This window comes from Myodes glareolus, chromosome 17 (assembly GCF_982192425.1).
Source record: "Myodes glareolus chromosome 17, mMyoGla1.1, whole genome shotgun sequence".
NCBI lineage: Eukaryota > Metazoa > Chordata > Mammalia > Rodentia > Cricetidae > Myodes > Myodes glareolus.
In genome coordinates, this window is record NC_142042.1 from 31,419,572 (window position 1) to 31,425,069 (window position 5,498).

At 43.6% G+C, this 5,498-nt stretch overlaps 1 pseudogene; it reads right to left on the bottom strand.

The window, feature by feature from the left end:
• Window positions 1–4,542: 4,542 nt before the first annotated feature.
• Window positions 4,543–4,636, bottom strand: LOC148119350 (Nuclear RNase P; annotated as a pseudogene).
• Window positions 4,637–5,498: the final 862 nt, after the last annotated feature.

The window sequence follows — 5,498 nt, forward strand, 5'->3', positions numbered from 1 at the left end:
GCATCACACCCTTCTCACCACATTGGATTTTTACCCTGTTGGATTATCTGGACCACGTTGGATGATATCACTTGCCTTAACAGACCTCACCCGCTTTTCACATCTCTTCTGTGCTTTACTCCATTCTAAGAAACATTCAAGGAGAAGTTGTCTATTCTGATTCTCTCTATTTTCATCTTCTCTTGAATCTGCTCTCCGAGTTTACTTTCCCTGTTCCACTAGAATCTTCTCCAGTGTCTGACTCAATGTCCACCTTTCTGACCATTATTTTTCCATCTTCTGATTGCCTGATCTGTATAATCAGAATTACCATTAATTAGCTTCTCTCATCTGAACTCCTGTTCTTGAACATTGAAACACCCATTTTCTCTCTCATTCAGCCTTTGTTATTCCCTGTCTCTATAAAGGCTCTTCTTCATTTTTTTTTTCAGTCTTTTGATTTGAAATTTCCTGAATCTCGATCTTGGCAACAGTCCTCTTCTCTACACTCACTTCCTATATAATGCCAATATCATTTTGTGTTTTAAATGACACAGATTCTAAAACTCAAAGCTCCATCTTACATCTCCCCTTTCAACGTAAGTCTTCCATGTCCAGATATCAGCTTGGTGCTTCTGTTTGTACATGAGCTGGGCTTCTCACACTTCACATTTCAGCAGAGCCCTGACCCCATTCCCCAGGATTTCCTAGTCCTCTTCAATGCTACTGTAAGGTCAGTGAAAACCCTCATCTTCTCAATTGATCTTAGCAAAATTCTAAACTCATTCTTTATTCCTCCATCAATAAATTTTATCAACCATATATCATCTCCTTTTTTTTTTCAGTTTCCGTCAATACCTCATCAACTTTTGGGTGACTTTAAGGCTGTCTACTTATATCTGCCCTAAATGCTTGCAATTTACTTTCTCCAATAATGTGAATCTTTCAGTACATTCAGATAATGCCTCCCCCGCCCTGGCCCAGCAAAGTCTTTCATCCTTCAAGTCTTCTCTGCTCCTGAACTTCTCTGAGCTCATGAGTGCCTACTTTCCATTCCGTGCTTCAGCATTGCTGGCTTTTGCCATCTGTTTCTCACCAAATGCTTACCAAATTACACTTATCATTTCCTCTCCCTAGAATATAGATGGTCAGGGCACGATTTCCTTCTCCATTTCCTCCTTATTTCTATTTAAATGCCACTTTATTGAGAAGCATTCATGTCCTTCCTAGATCTGTGTATCTGAGAAACTCCCTAAGGGACCGGACCGTGGTGACTTCTGGCTTGCTGGCTTAGGTCCCAGGCCTCAGAAGCTGGTCCAGTGGCTATGCTGACTTCAGTGTCTTCCCTGACTCCAGATAACGTCGTTGACTAGTTGCCAGCCTTCTGTTTGATCCAACTTGATTTATATCATAATTAAACCATCTGGAACGGTCCCTTACACGCACTGCTCAGTTCTCTGGCCTGTTTCCTCAGGTTGTTCTGGCTGTTACTGTCCTGTTGATGGTAAAAAAGAAGTCTGTTGAGGTTGTAGGACAGACACAGAAACAGCTGTCCTGGCTGAACAGGCTTTACTTCATAACATCCTTGGACAGACTCTATTTGCCTAGAATTTCCTTGGCAATTCAAATAAATTATGCTGTGCCCAAAATTATTTATTTTAACAAAACTCAAATATTTCCTCTAAGTATGATTAAAAATCTGTCATACCAGGAGTCAGATACAAAGAGAAGACGGATGTCAAGGAGAAGAGAATTACATCAATGTCAATAGACACTAAATGAATGCATTCTGGTTTCTATTGGTGTTTCCACATTATATAGACTTATACATAGTACAGATAGATGTATAAAAAGTGTTGGAAGGAGAGGAGAATCTGTAGATGTTCATCATTATTTTGAGATTAAACACAGGAACCAAATGGAAACTCAAAATAATGCATATTTAGCAAAAGGTATAGGTTACTGGTTAGAAAAAGGTGGTTTCAGGAATTAAATGAAAAAAATTCAGATGGATTTCTGCCTAAAATATCATTACCATTGTTATTTGAATATCTGTTTAAATGGTTGTTTTAGTTAGTGTTCTATTGCTGTGAAAAGACACCATGACCATGGCAACTTTTTCAAAGGAAAGCATTTAACCATGGCTTGCTTACAGTTTCAGAGGTTTAGCCCATGCTTTTCATGGCAGGGAACATAGCGGCTTGTAAGCAGACATGGCACTGGAGAAGTAAGTTCTACATCTGGATCTGCAGATAGCTGGTATGGCAGCTCCTTCTGTATATGCGTTGATTTTTGTTGGTTAATGAATAAAGAGGCTGCTTTTGCCTGTGATAGGACAGAGTAGAGCTAGGCAGGAAAACTAAACTGAATGCTGGGAGAAAGAAAGCGAATCAGGAAGAAGCCATGTAGCCGTCAGAGGGCAAAGACGCAAGTCACCAACTGGAACCTTGCTGGTAGGCCACAAGACTTGTGGTAAAATATAAAATAATAGAAATGGGTTAATTTAAGATGTAAGAGCTAACCAGAAATACCCTTAAGTTATTGGTCAAACTTAATCTAGTTTCAGTGTGATTATTTTTAGTTAGGGCAGCTGGGAAAGGAACGAGCAGCCTCCAACAACAGACAGCAAGAAGAGAGACTCTGGCCTTAGAATGCACTTTTTGAAATTTCAAAGCCCACCCTCAGTGACACATTCTCCCCACAAAGGCCACACCTCCTAAGCCTTTCAAATAGTCCACTCCCTGGTGAGCAAGCATTTGAATCTGTGAATTTATGGGAACAAGACTCATTGAGACCACCACAATGATCTCTTCTGTTTTCTTTATGTGATTCCCTTGTTCCTGTATGTAAGTTGCCAATTTTTGACACATGCTGCTGCCGTTTTTAAAAAATATGTATTGCTCTCCAGATCTTAAAGATCCAAGTTCAGCAGCATGGAAGCTGTTTCTTTTTAAGATCCACCCAAGTCAACCTGTCTTTAGCTATAAAATAAGGGTTCTGCACGGAATCAGGCCTTTGCTTCTCTAGGCCTTTGGCTCTGTTACTTTTCTTTCCAGGAAAGCCTTTCTTGGCAGATGGAATAGTACATGTTCTTTAAGGCCTGCTCAAAAGTCACTGCCTTTGGAGAGCTGTTACTTTCATTTAAGCAAGACTTTAGAAACCTCTGTCCAAGGAATAAAGATAGTCATACCTTCAGGCTAGAACTTGCAACATAAAGGCAAATGGAAACATGGTCTCATTAGAGCTTTTCAATTTGAACATTTAAGTCAAGTGGTAAATATAAAGAGTAAATTATCTGTGTTCCAAGTGTTAAGGTTTGAAGGTTTGTCGTTTTCAACACGGTGAAATTTATCTAACATTGTAACCATGTTACCTAACACTCTAACCACTTTAAGAAGTGGTTGTGTTTTAAGGTTCTACCCTACTGGGGAGAACAATGCCATTATAAAAGTTCAGTTCAGACCTTTCCTGCATACTCTTTCCCCTTTCACCTTCCACCATGTGATGGAGACTAGTTAGCATGCTTTTAGCAATAAGGGCAGGACCCACAGTAGATTATGTGCTAGTCACACATCCTGTGTGATGACTGGAGGTTGGACTGAGAAAGCATGCATAGTATCTTTGAACTGCTTACTTGTTCAGCTGTGATGCACTCAAAAACTGACCAGTCCCATCTTGGAGATAGCTCAGTAGAAGAGTGGTTGACTAGTTTACACAGTCCCAAATATTACCATGACAAACAAGCAAACAAACAAAGAAACAGACAATCCCAATACAGCTGATTTTTGTCTCCATTTAGTTCCCACCATGAGTCCCACAGATGACCTCTGGTCAATGCCGCACATCAGTGTCTCCTAGACCCTGCCAGTCTCAGGAGGCTTCTGCATGTTCCGTAGATAAATCTACGATTCCTCTGATTACTTTTCATTCCTTGCTATTCTTGAGTATGAGACGATGAACTTGGAAGCCACTGTCTCTGGGTGACTTTGGTGACCATAATCATCCAGCACCTTAACCCTCAGGCTATATTTACCAAGAGTAGAGAAAGTCTCTGTAGCTCTCAAATAATTCACAGCATGACATAGTCCGAATGTCGTTGTTAGATACTAGCCTCAAGAGGTGTGACCCACCCAACACTATTCTCTTCACTGTGAGTATTCAGTCTGCAGCATTGCTATTTCAACACAAATTGGATGAAGGAATGCGGGGGGCCATCCTGACCAGCAGGAATGAACGCCACCAAAAACGAGAATTCCTTCTCTGGTCACATCTTTATTTGGAGCATTCCGTTGAGGAAAATTGGGGGAAGGGAAGATAGAGCAGGGAGGAGAGAAAGCTTAGAGAGAGAGAGTTGGGCCCCGAGGCAGCTGCTTTTAAACGGTGGAGCGGCTTGAATGCTGTCCTGATTGGTTAATGCCATTCTGCTGGTCTCTGAGGCGCGGCCCACCGTGGCGCGCTCCGCATGGCCCAAAGGCATGGCCCCGCCCCGGGCTGTGCGCGGGCTCGCTGTTTATCCTGTACCTGCGAACTGTGCACGCTGCCTCACCTCAGGCATTGAACTCGTGAGCCTTTTCCAAGCTCCGGCGAGGGGGGGCATCCGCCCACCCGTGGAGGGCCCGGTCTGCCCGCGCGCGGAGCCCCGTTCTCTGGGAACTCATCTCCGCCCACCCATGTTGCTATGGAAACACAGTTCAGAGTTTGGCCCCTCTCCATCTTTAGGTCTTTAGCGGCGCTGCTGCTCACCATGCAGCTTCCGCCTCTGCCTCCCGAGTGCTGGGATTAAAGGCGTGCGCCACCACCGCTGGCTACTTCCTCAAACAAAAATTAAGTTTTCTGTACGTGAGAGCCAGAGACTGAGCTCTCTTAACAAAATTAGGCGAAAATCACCTCCAAAAGCTCTGTGGCTCTTTAAGAATAGGGAAGGCAGTCTTAGAACACGATCAACTCGCCTCCCTACGAGACTGTTGCCTCCGAGTCTCTTATCAGCGAGTACGCAGGTGGACGGAGAGGGAGCGGAAGCCGCGGTCTCCCGTACCCCATCGTCCTCATAGTCCCGCCTTAGTTACCTCGCCTTTTTTGCTGCTGTTCACATTCCTCCTGCACTGAACTTAAGGAATTTTTCTTCCCCGTTGCTTTCTGTACCTTCTTTCAGATACCTTAACTTTGATTTTTTTTTGTATTTTCTTTTCTTTTTAGGCCTATCCTTTGAAATTCTTTTTCCTCCCCTTTTTGGGGGAATTCAACTGACGTCACTCACCGCTCCACGTTCTCAGAGTTCTGAAATTCACGGCTCTCTGTCCTGGTGTCTGATTTCAGCTTTTTCTCCCGGGCTTTCAGCACGTTGCTGGGCACTTCCTTCTCAGAGTCCCCCGGCGTAGTTGTCAGGGTCCCTCAGCGTCCCGGGGTTTCGAGCACCAGTTGCGGGGGGCCATCCTGACCAGCAGGAATGAACGCCACCAAAAACGAGAATTCCTTCCCTGGTCACGTCTTTATTCGGAGCATTTGATTGAGGAAAATTG